This window comes from Mytilus californianus, unplaced genomic scaffold (genome assembly GCF_021869535.1).
Source record: "Mytilus californianus isolate M0D057914Y unplaced genomic scaffold, xbMytCali1.0.p SCAF_9, whole genome shotgun sequence".
Taxonomy (NCBI): domain Eukaryota; kingdom Metazoa; phylum Mollusca; class Bivalvia; order Mytilida; family Mytilidae; genus Mytilus; species Mytilus californianus.
The window spans coordinates 9932243-9948229 of record NW_026262745.1 but is presented as its reverse complement, the minus strand read 5'-3'; positions in this window follow the sequence as shown (position 1 = coordinate 9948229).

Genomic DNA, 15987 nt, shown 5'->3' with positions numbered 1-15987 from the left:
CAAAACATTTCGTCATTGCAGAATACACTTTGGCCATATCAATCTAAAATTGGAGGACATAAAACAACTGTTACATTTGGGCTCTTCTCCAACAAATGTCAAATGAACCCTGTCCAGAAAGGAATAGTCTTTCTTGCTGCTTGCAACTCTAAATATCCCTTATAAAAAGTCAAGAAAAAAGCCATCTCTGGTCGACAGTATACATTTGCCATGATCACATGATTGTAGTTTCTGGAAAGTTTCCGATTGTCTTAATTCATGTAATTGTGTTGCCCTACGGTCTGGTCAGTATAAATTGATTTGATATCTGAACTAGGGTTAGCATTGAAATCGCACTGCTGTTGGTAAAAAATATTTTCTGTAAATTTGTTTTTGTAATTGATGAATAAAGTTTGAATCCTAGTAAAGGTTTACAGTGGTTGTACGGCAAGCTAGCCTTTACCTAAATCTATTTTTTAGAGTATGTAATCCCTTGACTTGCTTGAAGCTTTTTTATTACAATATGAAAAATAATAAATCGATTTAAAACTTTGACACCCATGACTTCGATTTCTGGACTTGAGCCAGCAGCTATTTCATCTGTATGTCTCTACGAAAAATTAAAGGCAACAGTAGTTTACCGATGTTCATTTTTTCAAATAAAAACTGAGGTATCCCATCAACTTCAAAAAGAGTTCAGATCTGTTTCGTCAACAGCATGCAACACACGCCATGCGAATAAAAATCCTCAAAATGTAACAAACAGGAATGGGACATTGATCTGGTGCTTAGTATTTAGATATCTTAAACCGCAAAAAAGATGTTGCTAGTGAGTATCGAAACATAACGGAATTTCTTGACCGGGTGACATTTTAAAAAAAATGCGAGTTAAGCACCTTGTGTTACATTAAGGTATATAGGAAATTTTTTTCAGAGACAACAACCTGTGCTTGAAAACGAATTGTGAGTACGCAAGGCTTATTTTCCACAATATGATGGTTAGTTTGACAATAGTCATGCTTCTAAGTTAGATGCATTGTTATTATAGGTTTTTGTACACAAATAACTAAAACCTGTTTCATATTTGAATCCAAGGCAAGTTTGGTTTATCGTCAGTTGTACTACAGTGCAAATTATCAACACGACGGTTTCCCTTATAGAGCAGGAAGTTCATGACTGTTTTTTTATGTGGTTCGTGTCGCCCAATCTTTTGTTTTGTGTGTATTGTTTTGTGGACTCTTCATGTAATCGATTTTCTTTATGGTTGATGGTCATGGTTGTTTCTACATTTTTTCTCTCGACTTACAATTTTGATTGTCCTCTTGTCATCTTCCATCTTATTGAACCTTTTCTTTTCAACAACTAACTTGAATGATTCAGTGCCCTCTATCGGTCAGTGTCCTCGATGAGCGATCGATAGTGAGTCGGAATATAACGACTGGATTAGTTGGGTTATTCAAAAAACAAGAAAATATAACATCAAAAGGTGAACACCTGGCCTTGTGAATGACCTTTATCATATGGAAATCCCTGGAACAAAACAACACAAACATAAACATGTAAATGGCCAACCGACTGCTTTTTACAATTAAATTGCATTCCAAAACTGGTGTTGATTGATAAAATCTAGATTGAATAATAACAATACAAGGAAATGAAGTTCGTTCTTGTATATTGGGATTGTAAATAACTGTAACTGCTGAAGTTACTGGACGGGCGAAAGGCCAATATTCCATTTAAAGTCAGAGATACTTAGCAATATGAAGAGTACACGTTACATTTACATCTATCCGGTTATTGATGCAAATAGATTTTTAAATAATACAAAACAAATTTCATTATATTTTTCAAGGAGTTATACAAACAGTTACATTAACCTGTCAGATTTCAATGAACGTCATCTGAATTCATTTAAAAACAGATATATAAAAAGGGATATTTCACATCTATTTTTTTTCAGGTTTTAAGTTTATCTAGCAATCACATCTTTGGATTGTCCTTTAAATCTTAATTTCCCAATTAATATATATGTAAGCCTCAAATCTATTTCCATACTCAAATTTGTGTCCTTTCCTTAGATCTGTCTTCTATTCTATATTACGTCATAGACATCACAAATCTCTGTTCTTTCTGTTCTCAGATCTGTGTCCTTTCCTACAAGTCATGCAATTGTATTTGTGTTGACGTCAGAATTATAGAAAATATTGTTGTTGTCAAAGACACCAATACGACTTGTATATTCGACTTAAATCTTCATCATTTAAGGTCATTGAAATTTAAAGTGCGTTGAGCTTTGTAAATAGAGTGGATGGACAGGGAAAAGGAAACCTGTGAATGAGGAGTGAGGAGTGAGAAGCTGGAAAATAGGGGGAGTAAACAAAGCTTAAGGGATATGCAAGTTTCTTTTTGTCTGGGAGTAAAGGGGGAAAAAGTTGGAATCTGGGACCCCTTGTTCACCTCTTCAAATAGACGCTTACAGTTTCTTGCATATTAAAAAAAATGTAAAAAAAAAAAGCATAGACTTATATCTTTTGATTAATGTAAGCCTTATCAACAAGTTTTTTAAAAATATTTAAATCCAAGAAATAGTTCAGTAACAGCACGGTCAGAATATAAAAACTTTAGTTCTCTCAATATAGCCACATTAGGCATACACGCTTTTTATGGTTTGCCAAGTACACAGTGTCGAATAAGTAAGGAAATAATGAAGGCCAACGATAAAACAAATTTGTGTCTTATGTTTCATTTTGTTAGTTGGTTGAATTGTGTGCTTTGTTTCGATCTGATGTGTTTCCAACTGATTTTTACAGTTTGTTCTTATGTTGTGTTGTTACACAACAGTCACAGATGAGGTGAACGCTTTAACCCCTTCGCATTCTTTATGACCCTGTCCCAATGTACTTCAAATTATTGAAAGCCAACTTTATAAAGAGTACATGGATTTAAATAATCAAATTGCAACATATTTGATTGTCATGACGTCACGGTACACCGATTTGAGGAAAGGACACAGATTTAAAGCCGGATAAGATTTGACTCTTATATATTTAATGATATTGCTGTTGTTCCTAGCGTCTAATAATTGATGGATCAACATAGAATCCCTGCTGGATTAAAGTTTTAGGCATGATTAAACTATTTCGTTTCTTTTCCTGCATATTAATTCGGGATATATTTGTTACGGGCATTGGACAATATCCCGTCTTCCTGCAGTCCATATGATATTTCTGTATGCAATATACGCTGAGGTTCTCCTACTGATATTAAAGTGATGAAAAGCATGTATTCATCTACGCATATCAATAATTGTTTTACGCTGCTTTCATTTACTGCAATCGATCTATGTTCCGATATTCTGTGTATTTGTTTTCTTTTTGCCTGTATTTTTGTTATTTTTCACACTGTTATTATACTGTTAAGTGAATTTCGTGTACTTACATTTAGGATATATATACAAAAATAAAAAGATGTTGTATGATTATCAATTAGACCAAATGGCGTAGATGCAGCAACTATTTGTCATCGTACAGCCTTCAACAATGAGTAAAACCCATACCGAATAGTAAGCTATAAAAGGCCCCGACACGACAAAATGTGGATAAATTTAAACAAAATAACCAACTGCTTGTCTTCTATAAAAAAACAAAAAAACCATATATAATTGACAGCGACCAACGTCAACCACTTAACTGCAGGCTCCTGGTTTCTATATTCATTTGTGTACCTTACTGTGTCACTAAAAGGTAATAATAAGTAGAAACAATTAATTCACTGATCAGTCATACTTAAACTAAATCGGTACTTACTCATAAACTAGGAAGATGTTGATGTTTCGGGTTGTGGTTTGGGCTGGGGGTCTTCAAGTGACTATTTGTAATGCAACTTTTTAATAACTCGAAACTATGATAATTATTCTCATCTTTAACCATAAAGAAATCTGAATGTGTTATATCAAGCATAAAACAGTCAGAGATCCAACTTATTAAACAGAGGTAACCAAAGATTAGTTTTCATCATTAAAGTGAGCAACAAACGTCAACTAAACAATGGAAACCACCAATGGGATATGTTATTTTAGGCAATGATATGTACGAATATTCGGTTTCAATTTGTATTCGTGTACTAAACTATCCGTCTTCTATTTCGATCAGAGAAAAAACACAGAGAAGAACGCATTACTAGTACTTAAAAAGAAACACCAGAAAAATCCCTTTACCTGATAATATTGATATTGATGTTTGATGATTCAGCGGGAGGTAAGCGACATAAGAATTAAAACCGGTTAACTCAAATTTGAAAAAATCATTCGGATATGGCGACATTTTTTCGGGTGGATTGTTATCTTGTGGGTTATTACGGTAAACATACGGTTCATCGTGTCTTTCTAGTCCATTGAAAATACGTTTTTGTATATCTGGTATGTCCGGAGCGCTTTCCTGGATTATCTTTCATCAGAAACGCTCAAAATGTGGAAGCCAAACTAGGGTGTATAGGAACTTAAATACGTGATGAGCTATGTGACCAAATTAGACATAAAAAGAATTAAAAAAGAAAAAGAAAATAAAGGTATCGACGCAGTCCTTGTAAATGAAAATAACTCTTTCTAAATTTGATGCATCGGAGGTTTTTTTTTTGTTATATCAGAACCACTCATGCCAAAAAATCTGAAATGTGATGATGTCTAATTACTTGAATACTTTGTGCAAAATTACATATAAGGTCAACTTTGGCTAGGTGATTTATAAACGTAGGTGCTTAATAATTTCAAAATTAATCAATGGGGAATTTAAGAAAGGAATGTGTCAGAAGCCGAAATCAATACGAAGGGACTTGTCAAAACTGTGACGTTTTATAATTATCAAGTAACATTGAAGGGAAGTTCTAAGACGATAGCAATATGATCACAATATGCACCCGGAACCTAAACGCAAAGTAGAACGTCAATAGAAGCAGGAAATGCTAATTATCAAATCATTGGTTTGATTTGGTCTTGAATTAAACACACAAACTCCCAAGTTCGAAGCGAGTATGCTATCATGAAATAACGAGTCGCTTGGTTCAATTCCGAATCAAACAATACAATATGTATATATATATATATTTAACGCATGCATGTTGTAAAAGAGGAGAAAGACACATTCAAAAGTCGTAGAGAACCTGACAACGTCATGAAAATGATCAAATCAACACAAGAAAACTGAAGAATCCCACCAAAAACCAAGGATGATCTAGAATTCATTAGTTAGAAAACACATTCATTGTTTGTCTGTTATGTCTTATAAGATATCATGTTGATGATATAGTTTGATAAATAAAACAGGGATATGGATGTGTTAAAGGCAAACGAATTTTCGCAATTTAAACAAGAAACAAAACCTATGACAGTTTTTTTTTCTGTGCTATTACAGTTAAGATTTGTGAATTAACCTAGGCAGGTTATATCAATTCATATACAACGTAAAATTTGCTCTTAGAATAAGAATTAATATTAATGGACTTTAAGAATGATTGATACGAAAGATTATAATATGTTAGATATTACCAGCGTTTACTCAACTAAGAGCTCCAAAGAATAAAAATAGCCAAACCAACCAGAGATAAATTGACAGAAACCTTTTGTAAATGCTGGGACGTCAAAAAAAATTGTATTCTTAATACCATCTACAAATATGAGTTATCCGTGTCCATCCTTTTCATATTGTTCAAAAAGGTACATTATTTACAATATCAGAGTATAGAGAATAAGATGTTTGAAATAAATAAAAAGGGTTTTTCGAAAGTTGTCAAACATCTGAGATTAAATAAATAAGTACTAAAAAGATTTTCTTGGAAAAACTGTGTTGGCTCAATGTAAAAACCGTTCAGATCATATAAAGGGTGCTGCCCGAGGAGCAGGATGTCAAATCATTCAGGACATCAGTCCTGATTTTTCATTATCGGTTGTACCCTGAATTTTGACTATTTTGTTTTGTAATAAGCCTCCTTATTTTCATGCACTGTCATTTGCTACCAAGTGTTTTTCTGTTGGATATTGGCAAGAATTTGATCAGTATTTTAATGCCATGCTGTTTATTTTCCTTCAATGATTGACAAGAATAAATATAAATGATTTATAATTCGCAAAAACAACAACATTTAAAACAGAAACCGAAAGTTTTAGAGTGTTATTGTTATAATTGGTGTGTATAATTGAGCCACACACTTTCTTTTATTTCATTGTTCATATATCTTTATATATGTGTCTTCAGGTTGAAAATTGTTTCAATGGCAATCATTCTATATCTCCTTATTTTTATTTTTAACAAATCTGAACAAAACCTAACAGAGAACAACATAATGAAATGTCCTCTTTTCATAATGAGGTAGACATGTTTTCCAGAATCATGAAGACGAATTTTATAAGATACAACGGAAGATACATTGTTTAGAGCAATTTCAGGAAGGAGGCTCAAACTGGCCAAGATATTAGATGAAATAACATTAACGGGACTCATTTTTCTGTACCAGATGCGCATTTCGAAACTAAAAGAGAGATAAACGATATCAAAGCGACATTCAAACTCATAAGTCGAAAATAAACCAACAAAGTCATGCCATAAAAAGAAAAGGACTAAAAGACAAACAACGGTATACAAATTACAACTTAGAAGACTGAAGACTGAGCAACACGAACCCCACCAAAAACCGAGGGCGATCTCAGGTGCTCCGGAAGGGTACGCATATCCTGCTCCACACGTGGCACTAGTCGTGTTGATCATGTAAGTAAAAGCAAGTGTTATACGGTATGTCATATTCGGGGAAAAGGAGAACGGGATTGTGTTAACGACGATTGGAACATATCCATCCTCATCTGTGAGTAAGATATTCCATAACGGTCAACCAACTCATAATGGCGTCCGTTTATTTTTGTAGGAATTATTTCAACTTCTCCACTTGGAACTCTTGGTTTTATAGCTTCCTTGTGAGCTGCAACCCTCTGTCATGGAAATCATGATAGGAAACGCAAGCCCTGGAATATCGTATCAACTGGGAGATATATAATCCATATGCAGGCGCTGCTAGAATGTTGCTACATAGAAATGGAATGTTCACAATTGGGAAGCTGAAATCTTCTCCTTTATTGCAAAGTTTTGTTCACAAACAACCATCATCAATTTATAGATGTAAGTCAAGATATGAGACAGACCTAACTGTATCTGTTGAATCCCATATTTTAAATTGAAAAAGAGAGGCGGAAGATACCAAATGGATGGTGTAACTCATAAGTAAAAAAAGAACCGTCAATGCCATGGCAAAAAAAAACCAAAAAACAAACCAGAAAAAGAACCAAAGACAAACAACAGTCAACAAAACACAACATAGAAAACCAAAGGCTGAGCAACACGAAGAAAAATGTGTAAATGTTTCAACAACTGATAAAAAGATGAAGAGATGATAATACCAAAAAGGACACAAAGTACAGAAAAAAACAGGATTAGGAATCAGAGCTTTGTATGAGGGATATATATATATATTACTTAATCTACAATAATTTCAAAAAATTTAATAGCAACTTTTAATAACACAATATCCGGTTTTTCATTCTTGTACAGAAATGCTTGCTTCTGGGTTGGTGATTCCCTCGGGGACTTACATTTATCCAGCAGTCGTCAGGAAGGTGGAATAAATGGTTATCGTAGTCTGGAGTAACTCTTCATACGATGAAATATGACTACAGACTGAATAGGCCTTTCGTGAGATTGAGGCCAGATTTAGTAAAGGTATTTCTTTTTAAAGCAGATTCGTCGACCAAGGATAATTTTGGAAAACATCTGCCGTTATACGCGTATGCAAGCGGCGACCATTTGATCATTCGCATACTAGTTTAAAAAAGTTTATAAAACATGTGATTCTGAAAATTTTGACGGACAATCCATACACTTGTGTTGTCAGGAGCTCATTGAATTCAGCACATTTAGAGTGGTTAGATGTACATGATATTGTAGATCAAATATAAAGGAATTAACCTGGAGAATAAGTGTAATAGAGATATATATGCTGAATATTTTTTTATTTTTTTTTTAGCAAACTGTATTTAAAAACAAATCTGTTTACTATAACATTTCATGCATGGTTACTTACGTTTAGGACAATGATTTCAGTTCGTTATAATTAAATGGATTAACTCGAACTGGTGAATCAAAAATTGTTTAACTGTGTAAGGAAATTCCTTTCCTCTTCTTCGACATTCTAGTTGCTGTTTCAAACAGAATTTTTCGATATTCAACTCAACACAGTATATGCGTCCTCAAAATATATTCAATAGAAACGTTATTTGAGAAGTTTTACTATGAAAACGATGTGTAAGTAAGTAAGGTTTATTTTCTACAACATGTCGGTAAGTTTGACAATAGCCAAGCTTCTAAGTAAAATGCATTGCCACTAAAGGTTTTTGTACACAAATAATTTAAAACTGTTTCATATTTGAATTTCAGGCAAGTTTGAGTTAACGTCAGTTTTACTGCAGTGCAAATCATCAACACGACAAATGAACAAACATAAACATCTAGATGGCCAACCGACTGCTTTTTACAATTAACATTCATCACAAAACTGGTTTTGATTGATAAAATCTAGATTAAATAATAACAATACAAGGAAATGAAGTTCATTCTTTTATATTGGTATTGTATATAACTGTAACAGCTGAAGTTTCTAAACAGGCAAAAAGCACATTTTTCATGTAGAGTCAGACATATTTAACAATTAAAGTGTACACGTTAAATTTACATGTATCCAGTTATTAATGCTAATAGATTTTCAGACAATACAAAACAAGTTTCATTATATTTTTTAAGGGGTTATCCAAACCGTTAAACTTATATGTATATATTTAAATAAATAAATTGTCTTCATCTTATTTGTTTTCCTTTACTCTGTAGTGAGTATTACACTAACCTGTCAATTTTCAATGAACTTCAATTGGATTCATTAAAAAAAGATATATGAACAAGGGATATTTCACATCTAGTTTTTTTTCAGGTTTTAGGTTTATCTAGCTAACAAATACTTGGATTGTCCCTTAAATGTTTCTCAGTTTAGGTCATTGAAAGGTTAAAGTGTGTTGAGCTTGGGAATTAGGAGTGAGAAGCTGGAAAAGAGGGGATTAAAAAAATGAGATATGCTTGAAAAGTTTCTTTGACCCATTTTCGTCTGGGAATAAGGGGAGGGAAGTTGGAATCTAGGACCCCCTGTTCACCCCTTAAATTGACGCTTTCAGTTTCTGGGTTATCAAAAAATGTAAAAAACAAGAACTTTTATCTTTGGGTTATAACTTAGTTTCATCATCAATTCTTAGAAAAAATATTTTTAATTAGAAAAACTAATTATTTAGTGATAACAGCACGGTCAGAATAATAAAACTTTATTTCTCTCAATATAGACACATCAACCATAAGCGCTTTTAAAGGGTTGTCAAATATACAGTGTCGAAAAAGTAAAGAAAACTGGAGGCCAAACGGTAAACACAATTTGTGTCTTATGTTGTTTTTTGCTGGTTGGTTGAATTGTGTGCTTTGTGTCGATCAGATAAGTTTCCAACTGACTTTTACAGTTTGTTCGTATGTTGTGTTGTTACACAACAGTCCAAGATGAGTTAGATTTGAGGGATTTATTCCCGCCGCATTTTATATGTGCCTGTTCAAATTTACGTCAAATTACTGAAAGCCAACCTTATAAACCGTCCACGGATTTAGATAATTAAATTGCCACATATTTGAGTGTCATGACGTCACGTCCCACAAATTTAAGGAAGGAACACATATTTGAAGATCACGTCTTCCGGTACTGTTTATGATATTGTTGTACGTTATTATACTGTGAAGTGCATTTCCTGTACTTAATTTTAGTATATATACAAAAATAAGAAGATGTTGTATGATTGTCAATTAGACAAAATGGCATAGATATAGGCAATTGTTGGTTATCGTACAGCCGTCAACAATGAGTAAAACTCATACCGTAAAGGGACCTCTAAGAGGTCCGAACTCACCAAAATGTGAAACAATTAAAACAAGAGAATCAACGACCTGATGTATGTACAAAACAATAAATAAAAACATATAATTGACAGCCACCTAACGCCAACCACGGAAATGCAGGCTCCTGTATTCTATGTTTTTTTGTGTACTTTTTGTTAGTCTCCTGATTGGACAAAACGAAGCTTAAAAAAGAAAGATTATGTAGGATCAATAAACTCACTGTTAAGTCATAATTCAAAAAATAGGTTCTTACTCGTAAAAAAGAAATATGTTTGGTAGAGGGGGTGGAGGGGCTCGGAGGGTGGGGGCGGGTCTACAAGTGACTATTTCAAATGAACCATGTAAAATAATTATAAAACGAAAATACAACAATTTATCTAGACGGTGTACAGATGATCTTTAACACTACAGAAATTTGAATGCATTATAACAAGCGTTAAAACACTCAGAGTCACAACTTGTGAACCAGAGGTAACCAAAGATAAGTTTTCATCATCAAAGTGAGTAAAACACGTCAACTAAAGAATGGCAACCACCAATGGGATATGTTATTTCATGCAAAGATATATACAAGTAGTCGGTTTCAATTTGTATTCGTGAACTCATTCATCCCTCTTCTTTTTCTATCAGAGAAGAAACACACAAAAGAACGCATTACTTAAAAAGAAACACCAGAAAAATCCCTTTACCTGATAATACTGATATTAATGTTTGATTATTCAGCGGGAGGTAAGCGACATAAGAAATAAAACCGGTTAACTCAAATTTGGAAAAATCATTCGGATATGGCGACATTCCTTCCTATGGATTTTTATCCTGTGGGTTATTACAGTAAACAAACGCTTCATCATGTCTTACTAGTCCATTGAAAATAGGCCTTGTAAATTTGGTGTGTCCGGAGCGCTTCTTGGCTTATCCTTCTTTAGAAATGTTCAAAATGCGGAAGCCAAACTAGGGTGTATAAGTACTTCAATACGTGATAAGCTATGTGACCAAAATAGACATACAAAGAATTCAAAAAACAAAAACAAAAACAAAATAAAGGTATCGACGCAGTGCTAGTAAATAATAATAACACTTTATAGATTTGGTGCATCGGAGTGGTTTCTTTTTGTATCTTTATCAGAACTGGTCATTCCAAAATATCAGAAAGTAACGATGTCTAATTACTTGAATACATTGCACATGTGTAGCTATACGACCAACAAGTAACTTTACAGAAAAGCTAAATTACATCTGACGTCAACTTTGCTTAGGTGAATTGGAACCTTAGTTGCTTAATAATTTCAAAATTAATCAACGGGGAATTTAAGAAAAGAATGTGTCAGAATCCGAAATCAACACGAATGGACTTGTCAAGACTGTGACGTTTTATAATTAGCAAGCAACGTTGCAGGGGAGGTTCTATGACGATAATAACATTATCACAATATGGAACCGGAAACTAAACGCAAATTAAAGTACAATATCAACAGAAGCTGAAAATACTAATTTTCAAATCATTAGTTTGATTTGGTCTTGAATTGAACAGACAAACTCCCGAGGTCGAACCGAGTAGGCTAACACGAAATAACGATCCGTTTTGTTCGATTCCAAATTAAACAATAATAAAATCATATATTTAATGCATGAATGTTGAAAAAGAGGAGGAAGGCACATACAAAACTCATAAGTCATAGACAACGTCATGACAAAAACCGAAAAACAACGAAAAGATTAACATGTAAAAAAAAAGACGAATCCCACCAAAAACCAAGGATTCTCTATAATTCATTATTCCCTGTTTGTCTGTTATGTCTTATTATCCTATGTTGTTGAAATATTTTGATAAATAAAAACAGTGATATTGAGTTGATAAATTCAAACGAATTTTCAAAATTTAAACAGGAAACGAAACCTATGACAGAATTTCTTTGTGCTATTAAAGTTAAGATTTGTTAATGCTGGGATGTCAAAGACTATTGTATTCTTCATATTAAATACAAATTATATACGAGTTATCCTTAACTTCCACCCTTTTCGTATTGTTCAAAAAGGTACATTATTTACAATATCAGAGCATGGAGAATAAGATATTTAAAATAAATAAAAAGGGTTTTCCAAAAGTTGTCAATATCTGAGGTTAAATAAATAAGTACGCCAAAAGCGGAGGTTAAATAAATAAGTACGTCAAAAGATTTCCATAGAAATACGACCACAACTACTACAACAGATCTGAGTAGTATACGGTAAGTTGTAATTGGCTGGTACAGAGTAAAACAACAAAAATACCGAACCTCAAGGAAAATTCAAAACGGAAAGACCCTTAACAATTGGCAAAATCAAAAGCTCAAACACTTTAAACGAGTCAAACAACTGTCATATTCCTGACTTAATACAGGCATTTCCTTATGTAGAAAATGGTGGATTAAACCTGGTTTTATAGCTAGGTAAACCTCTCACTTGTATGACAGTCGCATACAATTCCATTATATTGACAACAATGTGTGAACAAAACAAACAGACATAATAGGTAAAATAGTCAAAAATATTATGCCAAAAATGTCAAAAATATTACGCCAACTTATAGCGATCAAACCCGTGAAACCGTTGCTCTAATATATTAGAATTTGGGCGTTCTTGATGAAGCTAAAACCAGAAAAGCTTCCAAAAATTAAACGCACCAAATTCATTAGTGAACAGTTATTTAATACCTCAAAACAATGTTAAGACTTTGGTTGTGAGTTCGTACTCCGCTCGTAGCAAGATGTGTTCCACTACGGTCTAAATTGACTAGGACTGCCAAGTTTAGTACTGAATATCGCAAGTTCTCTCCGGACAATCTCTTCCACTGCCACTAAAAACTTGCAGCTAAGATATAGCCAGGGTGCTGCAAATAATATTAAATACTAACAATTAGCAAACCAATGTTGGCATGAATTATCATTTGTTTAAACAGTTGGTATTATTTATGTAATAAAAGAGCAGCTGAAAGTATAAATAAAAGAGGATATTGGGTATATCGTCACAGTGTCAATTTTGCTGCACCATTTCGACAATTAGGGAATCATTTGACCTGAAGTTGCAATTCGTTTTTTATCTGCTGCTATTTCATATTTTTAACATTGATTTTATTATTTTAAGAATGATGTAACAAAACCTCACAAGACCTCAACAAACAACAAACATATATTACGTACGAAGTCAGTAGGCAAAAACGTGTTGGTAAATGAAGCAAGATTACAGGTTCATTTACACTGTTTACAAAATTTATTCATTTGAAATGAAAATAACAGCTAGGTGTTATTCTATCAGTTGGTAATAATAACTGTAAAGACCTACCGTCAAGATTTTACGTGGGAACATGTATATATATGACAATACCTTTATATTCCGAATCAATTTCGATAAAAAAAAACGCCAACGTTTACAGTACAGCTTCAGACCAGGTATACAATTATTTATACATTACAATTATTAGAAACACTACTAAATGGAAGACAATTTATTTCAAGCGATTTCTAAAAAACAATATAAACTTGCTCGTATACTAGTCGAAGGAGGCGTGGATGTTAACTGTACAAATGAAGAAGGCCAAACACCATTAATGATGGTTTGTGATAGAAAGGCAGCAGGAAATACAAAGAGAATGCGGATGCAACTGATAACAACATTATTAGACAAACCAATCAACTTTTTAAAGAGAGATAAATTTGGCAGAACATCATTGACATGTGCGCATATCAACAGAGACCAAAGCGTAATAGATATCTTAATGAAAACCAAAAACACTTGCTGGGTACACGAAGACGCACCCCGTACAAAATTAAGACATAGAAACAGCTGCACATTGTTTTGATTTCCACAAGTGTTTGTTGTGTATACGAAAGATTCAACTTAAATATGAATTAAAATCTATTTTGTAATATTGTGGATTCTTTATTATTCGTGGGATACGCATTTTCTTAGTTTTTGTGTGTACCGGTGAACCACGATTTTTAATGTTCACCGAAGTATACTTTTTTATAGGCTTGTGTTATTTCATTGATTTTTATCAACATTTATTTTATTTCAAACAAAATGTAAAACAAAATAAAATTAAATGAAAAAATTAAGCTACATTTATTAAAATTCCAAAAAAAGCAACATCTATGGGTTCATAAATACAGCGTAGCACAATAATTTTGGCGACTACGGCATGCTCAAATTTCAGGTTCAAACATCTTTTGGACACCATAGCCTTTGATATGCTAAAATCTAAAAAGAAATGTGATAATATGAACTTTGCATAAAGAGAAATCGAAAAGTTCAACGAACAAATGGTTAAAAGTCTAGCTAGATAAACACTGTCGTTGACCTACCCGATCTCGCTCATTTTAGAATAAAATGCGAGTCCTTCGTTTTATTTGTTTTACTTTGATTTGTATTATCTTAATGTATTTATGACATCGGTAAGCTATAGTTGTCCATATTTGACTCCGAACATAGAGTTGTTACAAGAATAACAATGAAAATGGAGAGTAATATACATAACAGATAAATGATAATGTATAATCATATATGCCCGCTTTGCCATTAAATTCGTCTTTCAAGTTATCAAGATTTTTTTTAAATCTCAACTTTAGTACATTCAAAAATGTACACGGTAACTTGCTTATACTTGAACTTTTAATCTACCTAATTTTCCCTATGCTCAATTGAAAGTTCGAATACCAGACCTAATGAACAAAGCATTTTTACAAAAATAAAAGGCTCCGGCGATGCAAATCTTCTGTTTTAGGTCATTAAAATTCTTTCTTTGTGAAGAACAGCACTGATTCTAAAGTTAAGAGGAAGACATCATCAAAATGCTGGACTTTTGATCGCCAACATATATGTCTAGTACGGTGGATTGATATTCCAACAGACACTGTATTCCAATGGGTTCTTATAATAGACCCCTACTGGCCAACTCATTTTGTACTAATATGAAGCAGGATTCATATAAAACCGTCTCAAAGATAAAAAGAAAATAAAACATCTTGCAAAGTGTTTTAATTTCCCTTTCATGTACATTGTATATTGATGATGTTCTGTCACTCAATAACTCACATCTCAAATAAAATTAAATAATTAAAATACATTCTTTAATTGCTTCAGTTCTCATACGTCGCTCATCACGGCCTTGATGGACGACATGTTATCAGAACAGAAGCTTTCTTTAATAAGACTGAACATTGCATTAGGATACTAACGAACTAGAAGGTCTGCTACATATCTTGATCTTTTCCTTGATGTTTATTCAGATGGGCTATTTCAAAACAGAGCCGAAAGATGCCAAAGGGATGTTCAAACAGATAGGTCGAAAAAAAATTAACAACGCAATGGCAAAAAACGAAAAACGCCAAAAAGACAAACACAACATAGAAAACTAGCGACTGAGCAACACGAACCTAACCAAAAAAACCGGGGTGAATTCAGGTGCTCCGAAAGGGTAAGATGATCTTGTTCCAAATGTGGCACCTGTCATGTTGCAATGAAATTACAAACCCGGTGATAAGTCTATTTCGGTAGGTTACATTCGAGGACAAAAGGACGGGATTGTGGTTACGAACATTCCGTCGTCATATGTGCTTCAAATATTCAAAAACTGTCAACCAACTCGTGATGGCGGACGTTAATGTTTCGAAGGGATGATTTCAACTTCACCAATTGGAACTCTTGGTTTAATAGCTTCCTTGTGAGCTGTATCCCCCTATCAAGCAAATCATGATAGGAAATACATGCTTTTGGAATATCGTATCAACTCGAAGATATAGACTTCATATGAAAGCGCTGCTGGAATATTGCTACAAACTAATATCTATGACAAACGTCATCATTTCAACTTTCCAATACGCTATGCTTATGCATGTTTGCACTTTATGAACTTCGTTTGCAGCGTTATGCTCCTTTAACAGAAATTGCTAAACCTGAGTTATGAGGAAGAAAAAATGAATAGGTTGACCGCTACAATGTGTTTGTGTCTCAA